We start from the raw sequence: 14544 nt of genomic DNA, 5'->3' as shown, positions 1-14544 counted from the left end.
TAAAGCATAAGAAAGAGACAGAACTTGGAAAATAATGCACTTGGCAAAAAATTGCATATGTGTTTTATCCAGAGCTCTCATAACTGAGGGGGAGGAGATTCCCAGCAGGCTCCAACTGCCACCTGAGGGCTCACGTCGCCAAGGCAACGTGAGCAAGCCAGGCAGGAGTTACCTCACAGCAGAGGTCCCACCTCTCAGAAGGGTGAGAAACCCAGCCAACATCAGACTCTCACCAGAGGGCCCACATCACCAAGGGGATGGGAACCAGGCAGGAGTGTCTTCACACCAGCGGGGCCACATCATCGACAGGTGAGGTACTCAGCAAATGTGTCCTCAAACCAGAGGATCCACATCACTAAGGGCCTCGGAGTGAGGCAGGCAGGAGTAGCCTCACAACACAGGGCCCATAGAATAAAAAAGTGAGGAATCCAGCAGTTGGAACCTCCCAGCAGGCGGCCCAGAGCACCGAGGCTATGGGATCCAGGCCACAGTGAACTCACAGAAGAGGACCCATGTCATGAAACTGAGCAACCCAGCCATTGGGACCTCAGAGCAGAAGGCCCACATCCCCATTGGGATGGGACCCTGGCAGGAGTGGCCTCGCACCACTTAGCACATATCAGAAAATGTTAGGAGCCCAGCAGTTAGGGCCTGACCCCAGGGGGCCCTCATAACTGAGGGGAGGAGACTCCCAGCAGGTTCCAACTGCCAACAGATGGCCCACGTCTACAAGGTGGCATGCGCCAACCAGGCAGTAGGGACCACAGAGCAGAGGGCCTATCTCACAGAAGGGTGAGGAACCGAGGCAGGATGAGACTCTCACCAGAGGGCTCACAACACCAAGGGGATGGGAACCAGTCAGGACTGTCCTCCCACCAGTGGGGCCACATCATCGAAAGGTGAGGAACCCAGCACATGCGGCCTCATATCAGAGGACATACATCACAAAGGGGATGGGAGTGAGGCAGGTAGGAGTAGCCTAAAAACAGAGGGCCCAAAGAATAAAAAAGGTGAGGAATCCAGCATTTGGAATCTCCCAGCTGGCGGCCGAGAGCACAGAAGCTATGGGATGCAGGCAGGAGTGAACTAACACCAGAGAGCCCACATCATGAAACTGTGAGCAACCCAGGCGTTGGGACCTCAGAGCAGAAGGCCCACATCCCCATGGGGATGGTAACCTGACAGGAGTGTCCTGGCATCACTGGGCTCACATCAGAAAACGTGGGGAGCCCAGCAGTTAGGGCCTGATGCTAGAGGACCATCATCACCGAGGGCAGGACGCTCCCAGCAGGTTCCATGTGCCAACAGAGGGCCCACGTCACCAAGGTGATGTGTGCAAGTCAGGCAGGATTGACCTCACAGCAGAGGGCCTACCTCACAGAAGAGTGAGGAACCCAGCCAGGATAAGACTGTCACCAGAAGGCCCACATCATCAAGGGGATGGGAACCAGGCATGAGTGTCCTCACAACAGTGGGGCCACATCATTGAAAGTTGTGGAACCCAGCACATGTGGCCTCAAACCAGAGGACCCACATCACGAAGGGGCTGTGAGTGAGGCAAGCAGGAGAAGCATCGCAACACAGGACCCATAGAATACAAAAGTTGAGGAATCGAGCAGTTGGAACCTCCCAGCAGGCGGCCCAGAGCACAGAGGCTATAGCATCCAGGCCAGAGTGAACTAACAGCAGAGAGCCCACATCATGAAACTGTGAACAACCCAGCCGTTGGGACCTCAGAGCAGAAGGCCCACATCCCAATGGGGATGTGAACCTGGATGGAGTGTCCTCGAACCACTGGGCGCACATCACAAAATGTGGGGAGCCCAGCAGTTAGAGCCTGACGCCAGAGGGCCCTCATCACCGAGGGGAGGAGGCTCCCAGCAGGCTCCAAGTGCCACTAGAGGGCTCATGTCCACAAGGCGAGGTGAGCAAGCCAGGCAGGAGTGACCTCACAGCAGACGGCCCACCTCACAGAAGGCTGAGGAACCCAGCCAGGATCAGACTCTCAACAGAGGGCCCACATCACCAAGGGGATGTGAACCAGGCAGGAGTCTCCTAAGACCATTGGTCCCACATCATCGAAAGGTGAGGAACCCAGCACATGTGGCCTCAAACCAGAGGACACACATCACGAAGGGGCTGGGAGTGAGGCAGGCAGGAGGATCCTCACAACAGAGGGCCCAAAAAATTAAAAAAGTGAGGAATCCAGCAGTTGGAACCTCCCAGCAGGCGGCCAAGAGCACAGAGGCTATGGGATCCAGGCCACAGTGAACTAACACCACAGAGCCCACATCATGAAATTGTGATCAACCCAGCCGTTGGAACCTCAGAGCAGAAGGCCCACATCCCTATGGAGATGGGAACCTAAGAGGAGTGCCCGAACATCACTGGGATCACTAAGAAAAGTTGGGGAGCCCAGCAGTTAGGACCTGACGTCAGAGGGCCCTCATCACAGAGGTGAGGAGGCTCCCAGCAGGGTCCAAGTGCCACCAGAGGGCTCATGTCAACAAGGCGAGGTGAGCAAGCCAGGCAAGAGTTACCTGATAGTAGAGGGCCCACCTCACAGATGGGTGAGGAACCCAGCCAGGATCAGACTCTCACCAGAGGACCCACATCACAAAGGGGATGGGAACAAGTCAGGTTTATCCTCACACCAGTGGGGCCTCATCATCTTAAGGTGAGGAACCCAGCACATGTGTCCTCAAACCAGAGGACCCACATCACCAAGGGCCTTGGAGTGAGGCAGGCAGGAGTAGCCTCACAACACAGGGCACATAATATAAAAAACGTGAGGATTCCAGCATTTAGACCTCCAGCAGTCGGCTCAGAACACCGAGGCTATGGGATCCAGGCCACAGTGAACTCACAGCAGAGGGCCCACATCATAAAAGTGTGAGCAACCCAGGCGTTGGGACCTCAGCACAGAAGGCCCACATCCCCATGGGAATGGGAACCTGGCTGGAGTGTCCTCGCACCACTGGGCGCACATCAGAAAATGTGGGGAGCCCACCATTTAAGGCCTGACACCAGAGGGCCGTCATCACCGAGAGGAGGAGGCACCCTGCACGCTCCAACTGCCACCAGAGGGCTCACGTCTCCAAGGTGATGTGTGCCAGCCAGGCAGGAGTGACCTCACAGCAGAGGGCCTACCTCACAGAACGTTGAGGAACCCAGCCAGGATTAGACTCTCGCCAGAGAGCCCACCTCACCAAGGGGATGGGAACCAGGCAGGAGTGTCCTCACACGAGTGGGGCCACATCATCGAAAGGTGAGGAACGCAGCACATGTGTCCTCAAGCCATAGGACAGTCATCACCAAGGGGCTGGCAGTGAGGCAGGCAGGAGGAGCCTCACAACAGAGGGCACATAGAATAAAAAAGTTGAGGAATCCAGCAGTTGGAACCTCCCAGCAGGCGGCTCAGAGCACCGATGATAAGGGATCCTTGCCGGAGTGAACTCACAGCAGAAGGGCCCACATCATAGTACTGTGAGCAAGCCAGCCGTTTTGACCCCAGAGCAGAAGGCCCATATCCCCATGGGGATGGGAATATGGCAAGAGTGTCCTCACTCACTTGGTGCACATCAGATAATGTGGGGAGCCCAGCAGTTATGGCCTAAGGCAAGAGGGCCCTCATCACCGAGGGCAGGAGGATCCCAGCACACTCCAACTGCCACCAGAGGGCCCACGTCGCCAAGGTGACGTGTGCCAGACAGGCATGATTGACCTCACAGCAGAGGGCCCACCTCACAGAAGGGTGAGGAACCCAGCCAGGATCAGACTCACCTGAGGGTCCACATCAGCAAGGGGATGGGAACCAGTCAGGACTGTCTTCCCTCCAGTGGGGCCACATCATCGAAAGGTGCGGAACCCAGCACATGTGGCCTCAAATCAGAGGACACATATCACAAAGAGAATGGGAGTGAGGCAGGCAGGAGTAGCCTAAAAACAGAGGGCCCGAAGAATAAGAAAGGTGAGGAATCCAGCAGTTGGAACCTCCCAGCAGGCGACCGAGAACACAGAAGTTATGGGATGCAGGCAGGAGTGAACTAACAGCAGAGAGCCCACATCATGAAACTGTGAGCAACCCAGGCGTTGGGACCTCAGAGCAGAAGGCCCACATCCCAATGGGGATGTGAACCTGGCTGGAGTGCCCTCACACCACTGGGCACACATCACAAAATGTGGGGAGCCCAGCAGTTAGGGCCTGACGCCAGAGGGCCCTCATCACCGAGGGGAGGAGGCTCCCAGCAGGCTCCAAGTGCCACCAGAGGGCTCATGTCCACAAGGCGAGGTGAGCAAGCCAGGCAGGAGTGACCTCACAGCAGACGGCCCACCTCACAGAAGGGTGAGGAACCCAGCCAGGATCAGACTCTCAACAGAGGGCCCACATCACCAAGGGGATGTGAACCAGGCAGGAGTCTCCTAAGACCATTGGTCCCACATCATCGAAAGGTGAGGAACCCAGCACATGTGGCCTCAAACAAGACGACACACATCACGAAGGGGCTGGGAGTGAGGCAGGCAGGAGGATCCTCACAACAGAGGGCCCAAAAAATTAAAAAAGTGAGGAATCCAGCAGTTGGAACCTCCCAGCAGGCGGCCAAGAGCACAGAGGCTATGGGATCCAGGCCTCTGTGAACTAACACCAGAGAGCCCACATCATGAAAATGTGAACAACCCAGCCGTTGGGACCTCAGAGCAGAAGGCCCACATCCCCATGGAGATGGGATCCTAAGAGGAGTGCCCAAGCATCATTGGGCTCACTAAGAAAAGTTGGTGAGCCCAGCAGTTAGGGCCTGAGCCAAGAGGGCCCTCATCACTGGGGGGAGGTGATTCCCAGCACGCTCCAACTGCCACCACACGGCTGACTTCACCAAGGCAATGTGTGCCAGCCATGCAGGAGTGACCTATCAGCAGAGGGTCTCCCTCACAGAAGGGTGAGGAACACAGCCAGGAACAGACTCTCACCAGGGGGTCCACATAACCACGTGGATGAGAACCAGGCAGCAGTGTCCTCACACTAGTCGGGCCACATCATCGAAAGGTGAGGAACCCAGCAAAGGTGGCCACAAACCAGAGGACCCACATCACCAAGGGGTTGAGAGTGAGGTAGGTGTCTGGACGGGCATATTTAACACTCATTTCCCACCAGGAAGAGGAATTAACCAAAGGCTCAGCGTGCCCTGCCAGAAGCAGATTAGGGCCTGAAGCAGTCTTGCGGGTTTGAGGCAAGCTCACAAGAAAGCGAGCTGAAGAAAGGAGCTCAGGGGCCCTGTAATTCACAAAACTGCAGAGTTATAAATGACAGCTATCGTCCAAAAATATATTGAAGTATGGGTGCGAAGAGGACTTGAAAGCGGGGCAGAAATGCAGGAAACAGATTTCAGGAGGTAGACTGGAATTGCATTTAAAACATAGGAAAAGAGGCAGAACGTCCAGAATGATGCACTTGGCCAAAAAGGGAGTATGCGTTTTTTCCTGAATATATTCAGGAAAAAACGCATACGCACTTTTTGGCCAACCAAGCAAGCTTGCAAAGGAAATCTGCACTACAATGAAGTCTCACTGCCCCCCGGTCAAAAGGGCCATCTGAAAAAAGTGTAAAATCCAGAAAGGCAGGACAGGCCATGGAGAACTGGGAGCCTTGTTATGCTGATGGGCTGGATGTAAATTGCCAACAGCCACTCTGGAGAAGTGTATGGTGTTTCCTGAAACATCTAAAAAACAAAGCAACAGAGCCTAGGGAACTTCCACTTATGGTCCTATAGCTTAGGGAAATTAAAATCAAAAAGACACAGCCACCCCAAAGTTTGGGAGGTATCTGTTTACAAGAACCTCGTTTCCGGTACGAGTTCAATATCACAGAAAGCGAAAAATGGATAAAAAAGTTGTGGTACTTACATACAATGCAATATCACTCAGCAATGAAATCTATGTCATCAGGCCCGTAGCAGCATAATGAGTGGATTCAGGTACGATGATTCTAAGTAAAAAAGTCACAGAGAAAAAGAAACATCGTAAGATATCACTACTACACGGAATGTAAACTTGGCTACACAGGAACTGAATTACAAAACAGAACAGGGTCTCAAATGTAGAAAAGCACCTATGCTTGCTTAAGGGGAAAGATGAGTTGGGGTGCTGCATAAAACCAGAGATTGAAATTAGCACAGATACCGTTCCATAAGCCAAATATGTAATAAACAACAGCTACTCCTTGCTCAACGAATTGGACTCAACACCCCATATTAAACGCCTAAGAATATACCTGACTAGTAAGGATCTTACAACCTATGGATTTATATGTCTCCAAAAGAGAAACAAGCATGTGTACAGCGGCATAAATGCAGCAGTGATAGGATTGGTGAGGTTCGGTGAGCAAATGCAGACCCTTTGAAGTCATATTGCATGCTACCCATTCCATGGGTCTCAACTCTCCAGGTTTAGGGGATTCTTCCTTCAGCTAAAACATGCATGTGGAACCCAGAGTATGATCCACCGTGTGATCGGGAAACGTGTTCAAATGTGTCTCAGGTTTCGTCCTCTGGTACTCGGGTGCAACATTCCAGACGCTTTACTAACACTCTCCCCAATTGGAGAGTCAGTGCCTTTAATCTCCTCTTTGGCCTAGTTTGCAATTTCTGCGTAAGATGAACAGGAATAGGGAGAACCAATGAGAGACTAGCTGGAGGTGTCTGGACGGGCAAATTTAACTCTCATTTCCCACCAGGAAGAGGAATTAACCAAAGGCTCAGCGTGCCATGCCGGAACCACACTAGGGCCTGAAGCAATCCTGCGGTGTTGCGGCCAGCTCACAAGAAAGCGAGTTGAAGAAAGGAGCTCAGGGGCACTGTCATTCACAAACCTGCAGAGTTATAAATGACAGCTATTGTCCAAAAATATATTGAAGTAAGGCTGCCAAGAGGACTTGAAAGCGGGGCAGAATTGCAGGAAACCGATTTCAGGAGGTAGACTGGAATTGCATGTAAAGCATAGGAAAAGAGGCAGAACGTCCACAATGATGCACTTGGCCAAAAAGGGCGAATTCAGGAAAAAACGCATACGCACTTTTTGGCAAACCAAGCAAGCTTGCAAAGGAAATCTGCACTACAATGAAGTCTCACTGACCCCCGGTCAAAAGGGCCATCTGAAAAATGTGTAAAATCCAGAAAGGCAGGACAGGCCGTGGAGAACTGGGAGCCTTGTTATGCTGATGGGCGGGATGTAAATTGCCAACAGCCACTCTGGAGAAGTGTATGGTGTTTCCTGAAACATCTAAAAAACAAAACAACAGAGCCTAGGGCACTTCCACTTATGGTCCTCTAGCTTAGGGAAATTAAAATCAAAAAGACACAGCCACCCCAAAATTTGGGAGGGCTCTGTTTACAATAACCTCGTTTCCGGTACAAGTTCAATATCACAGAAAGCGAAAAATGGATAAAGAAGTTGTGGTACTTACGTACAATGCAATATCACTCAGCAATGAAATCTATGTCACCAGGCCCATAGCAGCATAATGAGTGGATTCAGGAATGATGATTCTAACTGAAATAAGTCACAGAGAAAAAGAAACATCATAAGGTATCACTAATACACGGAATGTAAACCTGGCTACACAGGAACTGAATTACAAAACAGAACAGGGTCTCAAATGTAGAAAACCAACTTATGCTTGCTTAAGGGGAAAGGTGAGTTGGGGTGCTGCATAAAACCAGAGATTGAAATTAGCACAGATACCGTTCCATAAGCCAAATATGTAATAGACAAGAGCTACTCCTTGCTCAACGAAGTGGACTCAACACCCCATATTAAACGCCTAAGAATATACCTGACTAGAAAGAAACTTAAAACCGATGGATTTATATGTCTCCGAAAGAGAATCAAGCATGTGTACAGCAGCATAAACGCAGCAGTGATAGGATTGGTGAGGTTCGGTGAGCAAATGCAGACCCTTTGAAGTCATATTGCATGGTACCCATTCCATGGGTCTCAACTCTCCAGGTTTCAGGGATTCTTCCTTCAGCTAAAACATGCATGTGGAACCCAGAGTATGATCCACCGTGTGATCGGGAAACGTGTTCAAATGTGTCTCAGTTTTCGTCCCCTGGTACTCAGTGCAATATTCCAGATGCTTTACTAACACTCTCCCCACTTGGAGAGTCAGTGCCTTTAACCTTCTGTTTGGCCCAGGTTGCAATTTCTGCTGAAGATTAACAGGATTAGGGAGAACCAATGAGAGACTAGCTGGAGGTGTCTGGACGGGCAAATTTAACTCTCATTTCCCACCAGGAAGAGGAATTAACCAAAGGCTCAGCCTGCCATGCTGGAACCACACTAGGGCCTGAAGCAATCCTGCGGTGTTGCGGCCAGCTCACAAGAAAGCGAGTTGAAGAAAGGAGCTCAGGGGCACTGTAATTTACAAACCTGCAGAGTTATAAATGACAGCTATCGTCCAAAAATATATTGAAGTAAGGCTGCCAAGAGGACTTGAAAGCGGGGCAGAATTGCAGGAAACCGATTTCAGGAGGTAGACTGGAATTGCATGTAAAGAATAGGAAAAGAGGCAGAACGTCCACAATGATGCACTTGGCTAAAAAGGGCGTACGCGTTTTTTCCTGAATATATTCAGGAAAAAACGCATACGCCCTTTTTGCCCATCCAAGCAAGCTTGCAAAGGAAATCTGCACTACAATGAAGTCTCACTGGCCCCCGGTCAAAAGGGCCATCTGAAAAAAGTGTAAAATCCAGAAAGGCAGGACAGGCCATGGAGAACTGGGAGCCTTGTTATGCTGATGGGCGGGATGTAAATTGCCACCAGCCACTCTGGAGAAGTGTATGGTGTTTCTTGAAACATCTAAAAAACAAAGCATCAGAGACTAGGGCACTTCCACTTATGGTCCTATAGCTTAGGGAAATTAAACTCTAAAAGACACAGCCACCCCAAAGTTTGGGACGGCTCTGTTTACAAGAACCTCGTTTACGGTACAACTTCAATATCACAGAAAGAGAAAAATGGATAAGGAAGTTGTGGTACTTACGCACAATGCAATATCACTCAGCAATGAAAACTATGTCATCAGGCCCGTAGCAGCATAATGAGTGGATTCAGGTACGATGATTCTCAGTGAAATAAGTCACACAGAAAGAGAAACATCATAAGATATCACTAATACACGGAGTGTAAACTTGGCTACACAGGAACTGAATTACAAAACAGAAGAGGGTCTCAAATGTAGAAAAGCAACTTATGCTTGCTTAAGGGGAAAGGTGAGTTGGGGTGCTGCATAAAACTACAGATTGAAATGAACACAGATACCCTTCCAAACGCCAAATATGTAATAGACAAGAGCTACTCCTTGCTCAACGAAGTGGACTCAACACCCCATATTAAACGCCTAAGAATATACCTGTCTAGTAAGAATCTTAAAACCTATGGATTTATATGTCTCCGAAAGAGAATCAAGCGTGTGTACAGCAGCATAAACGGAGCAGTGATAGGATTGGTGAGGTTCGGTGAGCAAATGCAGACCCTTTGAAGTCATATTGCATGGTACCCATTCCATGGGTCTCAACTCTCCAGGTTTAAGGGATTCTTCCTTCAGCTAAAACATGCATGTGGAACCCAGAGTATGATCCACCGTGTGATGGGTAAACGTGTTCAAATGTGTCTCAGTTTTCGTCCCCTGGTACTCGGGTGCAACATTCCAGACGCTTTACTAACACTCTCCCCACTTGGAGAGTCAGTGCCTTTAACCTTCTGTTTGGCCCAGTTTCTAATTTCTGCGGAAAATGAACAGGAATAGGGAGAACCAACGAGAGACTAGCTGGAGGTGTCTGGACGGGCTAATTTAACTCTCATTTCACACCAGGAAGAGGAATTAACCAAAGGCTCAGCGTGCCATGCTGGAACCACACTAGGGCCTGAAGCAATCCTGGGGTGTTGCGGCCAGCTCACAAGAAATCGAGTTGAAGAAAGGAGCTCAGGGGCACTGTTATTCACAAACCTGCAGAGTTATAAATGACAGCTATCGTCCAAAAATATATTGAAACAGCTGCCAAGAGGACTTGAAAGTGGGGCAGAATTGAAGGAAACCGATTTCAGGAGGTAGACTGGAATTGCATGTAAAGCATAGGAAAAGAGGCAGAATGTCCACAATGATGCACTTGGCCAAAAAGTGCGTATTCAGGAAAAAACGCATACGCACTTTTTGGCCAACCAAGCAAGCTTGCAAAGGAACGCTGCACTACAATGAAGTCTCACTGCCCCCCGGTCAAAAGGGCCATCAAAAAAAATGTGTAAAATCCAGAAAGGCAGGACAGGCCATGGAGAACTGGGTGCATTTTTCTTCTGATGGGCGGTATGTAAACTGCTAACAGCTACTCTGGAGAAGTGTATGGTGTTTCTTGAAACATCCAAAAAACAAAACAAGGGAGCCTAGGGCACTTCCACTTATGGTCCTATAGCTTAGGGAAATTAAAATCAAAAAGACACAGCCACCCCAAAGTTTGGGATGGCTCTGTTTACAAGAACCTCGTTTACGGTACAAGTTCAATATCGCAGAAAGCGAAAAATGGATAAAGAAGTTGTGATACTTACGTACAATGCAATATCACTCAGCAATGAAATCTATGTCATCAGGCACGTAGCAGCATAATGAGTGGATTCAGGTATGATGATTCTAAGTGAAATAAGTCACACAGAAAAAGAAACATAATAAGGTATCACTAATACACGGAATGTAAACTTGGCTACACAGGAACTGAATTACAAAACAGAACAGCGTCTCAAATGTAGAAAACCAACTTATGCTTGCTGAAGGGGAAAGGTGAGTTGGGGTGCTGCATAAAACCAGAGATTGAAATTAGCACAGATACCGTTCCATAAGCCAAATATGTAATAGACAAGAGCTACTCCTTGCTCAACGAAGTGGACTCAACACCCCATATTAAACGCCTAAGAATATACCTGACTAGAAAGAATCTTAAAACCTATGGATTTATATGTCTCCGAAAGAGAATCAAGCGTCTGTACAGCGGCATAAACGCAGCAGTGATAGGATTGGTGAGGTTCAGTGAGCAAATGCAGACCCTTTGAAGTCATATTGCATGGTACCCTTTCCATGGGTCTCAACTCTCCAGGTTTAAGGGATTCTTCCTTCAGCTAAAACATGCATGTGAAACCCAGAGTATGATCCACCATGTGATCGGGAAACGTGTTCAAATGTGTCTCAGTTTTCGTCCCCTGGTACTCGGGTGCAACATTCCAGATGCTTTACTAACACTCTCCCCACTTGGAGCGTCAGTGCCTTTAACCTCCTATTTGGCCCAGTTTGCAATTTCTGCGGAAAATGAACAGGAATAGGGAGAACCAATGAGAGACTAGCTGGAGGTGTCTGGACCGGCAAATTTAACTCTCATTTCCCACCAGGAAGAGGAATTAACCAAAGGCTCAGCATGCCATGCCGGAACCACACTAGGGCCTGAAGCAATCCTGCGGTGTTGCGGCCAGCTCACAGGAAAGCGAGTTGAAGAAAGGAGCTCAGGTGCACTGTCATTCACAAACCTGCAGAGTTATAAATGACAGCTATCGTCCAAAAATATATTGAAGTAAGGCTGCCAAGAGGACTTGAATGTGGGGCAGAATTGCAAGAAACCGATTTCAGGAGGTAGACTGGAATTGCATGTAAAGCGTAGGAAAAGAGGCAGAACGTCCACAATGATGCACTTGGCCAAAAAGGGCGTATGCGTTTTTTCCTGAATATATTCAGGAAAAAACGCATACGCCCTTTTTGGCCAACCAAGCAAGCTTGGAAAGGAAATCTGCACTACAATGAAGTCTCACTGCCCCCCTGTCAAAAGGGCCATCTGAATAAAGTGTAAAATCCAGAGAGGCAGGACAGGCAATGGAGAACTGGGAGCCTTCTTATGCTGATGGGCGGGATGTAAATTGCCAACAGCCACCCTGGAGAAGTGTATGGTGTTTCCTGAAACATCTAAAAAACAAAGCAACAGAGCCTAGGGCACTTCCACTTATGGTCCTGTAGCTTAGGGAAATTAAACTCTAAAAGACACAGCCACCCCAATGTTTGGGACGGCTCTGTGTACAGGAACCTCGTTTACGGTACAAGTTCAATATCGCAGAAAGCGAAAAATGGATAAAAAAGTTGTGGTACTTACGTACAAGGCAATATCACTCAGAAATTAAATCTATGTCATCAGTCCCGTAGCAGCATAAAGAGTGGATTCAGGTACGATGATTCTAAGTGAAATAAGTCACACAGAAAAAGAAACATCATAAGATATCACTAATACACGGAATGTAAACTTGGCTACACAGGAACTGAATTACAAAACAAAACAGGGTCTCACATGTAGAAAACCAACTTATGCTTGCTTAAGGGGAAAGGTGAGTTGGGGTGCTGCATAAAACTAGAGATTGAAAGTAGCACAGATACTGTTCCATAAGCCAAATATGTAATAGACAAGAGCTACTCCTTGCTCAATGAAGTGGACTCAACACCCCATATTAAACGCCTAAGAATATACCTGACCAGTAAGAATCTTAAAACCTATGGATTTATATGTCTCCGAAAGAGAATCAAGCATGTGTACAGCAGCATAAACGCAGCAGTGATAGGATTGGTGAGGTTCGGTGAGCAAATGCAGACACTTTGAAGTCATATTGCATGGTACCCATTCCATGGGTCTCAACTCTCCAGGTTTAAGGGATTCTTCCTTCAGCTAAAACATGCATGTGGAACCCAGAGTATGATCCACCGTGTGATGGGGAAACGTGTTAAAATGTGTCTCAGTTTTCGTCCCCTGGTACTCGGGTGCAACATTCCAGACGCTTTACTAACACTCTCCCCACTTGGAGAGTCAGTGCCTTTAACCTCCTATTTGGCCCAGTTTGCAATTTCTGCGGAAAATGAACAGGAATAGGGAGAACCAACGAGAGACTAGCTGGAGGTGTCTGGACGGGCAAATTTAACTCTCATTTCCCACCAGGAAGAGGAATTAACCAAAGGCTCAGCGTGCCATGCCGGAACCACACTAGGGCCTGAAGCAATCCTGCGGTGTTGCAGCCAGCTCACAAGAAAGCAAGTTGAAGAAAGGAGCTCAGGGGCACTGTAATTCACAAACCTGCAGAGTTATAAATGACAGCTATCGTCCAAAAATATATTGAAGTAAGGCTGCCAAGAGGACTTGAAAGCGGGGCAGAATTGCAGGAAACCGATTTCAGGAGGTAGACAGGAATTGCATGTAAAGCATAGGAAAAGAGGCAGAACATCCACAATGATGCACTTGGTCAAAAAGGGCGTATTCAGGAAAAAACGCATACGCCCTTTTTGGCCAACCAAGCAAGCTTGCAAAGGAACGCTGCAATACAAATAAGTCTCACTGCCCCCCGGTCAAAAGGGCCATCTGAAAAAAGTGTAAAATCCAGAAAGGCAGGACAGGCCATGGAGAACTGGGAGCCTTGTTATGCTGATGGGCGGGATGTAAATTGCCAACAGCCACTCTGGAGAAGTGTATGGTGTTTCCTGAAACATCTAAAAAACAAAGCAACAGAGCCTAGGGCACTTCCACTTATGGTCCTATAGCTTAGGGAAATTAAAATAAAAAAGACACAGCCACCCCAAAGTTGGGGCCGGCTCTGTTAACAAGAACCTCGTTTACGATACAAGTTCAATATCGCAGAAAGGGAAAAACGGATAAAGAAGTTGTGATACTTACGTACAATGCAATATCACTCAGGAATTAAATCTATGTCATCAGGCCCGTAGCAGCATAACGAGTGGATTTAGGTACGATGATTCTAAGTGAAATAAGTCACACAGAAAAGGAAACATCAGAAGATATCACTACTACACGGAATGTAAACTTGGCTACACAGGAACTGAATTACAAAACAGAACAGGGTCTCAAATGTAGAAAACCAACTTATGCTTGCTTAAGGGGAAAGGTGAGTTGGGGCGCTGCGTAAAACCATAGATTGAAATGAGCACAGATACCGTTCCATAAGCCAAATATGTAATAGACAAGAGCTACTCCTTGCTCAACGAAGTGGACTCAACACCCCATATTAAACGCCTAAGAATATACCTGATTAGTAAGAATCTTGAAATCTATGTATTTATATGTCTCCGAAAGAGAATCAAGCGTGTGTACAGCAGCATAAGCACAGTGATAGGATTGGTGAGGTTCGGTGAGCAAATGCAGACCCTTTTAAGTCATATTGCATGGTACCCATTCCATGGGTCTCAACTCTCCAGGTTTAAGGGATTCTTCCTTCAGCTAAAACATGCATGTGGAACCCAGAGTATGATCCATCGTGTGATCGGGAAACATGTTCAAATGTGTCTCAGTTTTCATCCCCTGGTACTTGGGTGTAACATTCCAGACGCTTTACTAACACTCTCCCCACTTGGAGAGTCAGTGCCTTTAACCTCCTGTTTGGCTCAGTTTGCAATTTCTGCGGAAAATGAACAGGAATAGGGAGAACCAATGAGAGACTAGCTGGAGGTGTCTGGACGGGCAAAT

At 48.4% G+C, this 14544-nt stretch overlaps 1 long non-coding RNA gene across 1 annotated transcript in view; it reads right to left on the bottom strand.

Moving 5' to 3' along the window:
* Nucleotides 1-5902: 5902 nt before the first annotated feature.
* LOC125965155 (uncharacterized) overlaps nucleotides 5903-14544 on the bottom strand; it is a 961575-nt gene continuing 952933 nt past the window's right edge. Inside the window, exon 3 of the long non-coding RNA XR_007478729.1 lies at nucleotides 5903-5983. This is a non-coding gene — a long non-coding RNA (uncharacterized LOC125965155). The remainder of the gene's footprint in view (nucleotides 5984-14544) is intronic.

Source organism: Orcinus orca, chromosome 1, assembly GCF_937001465.1.
Source record: "Orcinus orca chromosome 1, mOrcOrc1.1, whole genome shotgun sequence".
NCBI lineage: Eukaryota > Metazoa > Chordata > Mammalia > Artiodactyla > Delphinidae > Orcinus > Orcinus orca.
The sequence above is the reverse complement of the archived record's forward strand: the minus strand, read 5'-3'. Positions and strand labels throughout refer to the sequence as shown.